Raw genomic sequence first — 1300 nt, forward strand, 5'->3', positions numbered from 1 at the left:
ATTTTATTTTATTTTATTCACCCAGTCCTCCCTTTTAACGTGTTCTTTTTTCCAACTTAATATTTTTTTCATCAAAAATTCACACTTTTCCTCTGTTAGCCTAAAACCTGTATTCATTTGTCTGTCCGAATACTTTGGTTAATATGTTCGAAGTGTTGCTCCACTGACTCGCTCTTTATCAAAATATCATCGAGATAAGCGATAGCAAAGTCATAATCATTTAACATTGCATCCATCACTTGTTGGAATATAGCAGGTGCCATTTTTACTCCAAAAGGAAGCCGTATGAATTTATACAATACACGGTGGGTGTTGATTGTTAAAAGATGGTAAATAATATCTGTCAGCTGTTATCGCTGTTGTTTAATTAGTTCAGATTGATTAAGCATAATGTATCTAAGACTTTGCTAAAATCTCTTTAAGACAGTATATTGTTATTTGAGGGCGATTAGGCTACTATTTCTAACATTGAACAACAATAGAGATTTCTAGAGGAATCGGCTGAGTTGTTGCTTTTCAGTTGATGGCGATGGTTGACTTTCTTCGTTTATTGTAAGTAGTATTATTTGCCCGTGCTGTTCAAGTACTGCTACGAGTGAAAACTTGGATATTTGGAGAGCTTTTTGCTCTTTTGCTGTGGTTGATGTTTATGTGCAGCCCCATTTCAACCCGACTGAGCGGGTCTATGATCAAAAGTATTTTAGATATAAACATACTGTCTTTTACCCAGAGACAGTAGGCTTGCGGCTACATTATCAAATGTATCCTCTCAGTGAAGGTCGATACCGCAACTTCAACTCCAACCATCCATACAGTGTAAAGAGAGGATACATTTGATAATGTAGCCGTAAGCCTACTGTCTTTGGGTAAAAGACAGTATGGTTACATCTAAAATACTTTTGATTATAGACCCGCTCAGTACCTAAAACATCGAGCAAAGAAATAGCGATCGTGATACGCACCACGAAGAAATTATCAATCTCAGTAACAATCTGTTAAGCAACAACTACCCCCAAAAACATACTATCCACTCTAATTATGAAGAAAAGAGAGGATAAAACCAATAAACTGTCCTTAGTCTGTCTACCCTATGTGAAAAGCCTCTCCGAAAAGATACAAAAGATATGCTGCTCATATGACATCAGGACAGTATTCAAGAGTAATACAACACTTCGCAAATATCTCCTTTGAGTAAAATCACCAATAGAAGAAAATATGACCAAAAATTGTGTGTACTCCATCCCATGCAGCTGTGGTAGCGAAACAAGCCGCCCTTTCAAAATAAGGGTAGAGGAACATC

This window comes from Octopus bimaculoides, chromosome 1 (assembly GCF_046866305.1).
Source record: "Octopus bimaculoides isolate indiv1 chromosome 1, ASM4686630v1, whole genome shotgun sequence".
NCBI lineage: Eukaryota > Metazoa > Mollusca > Cephalopoda > Octopoda > Octopodidae > Octopus > Octopus bimaculoides.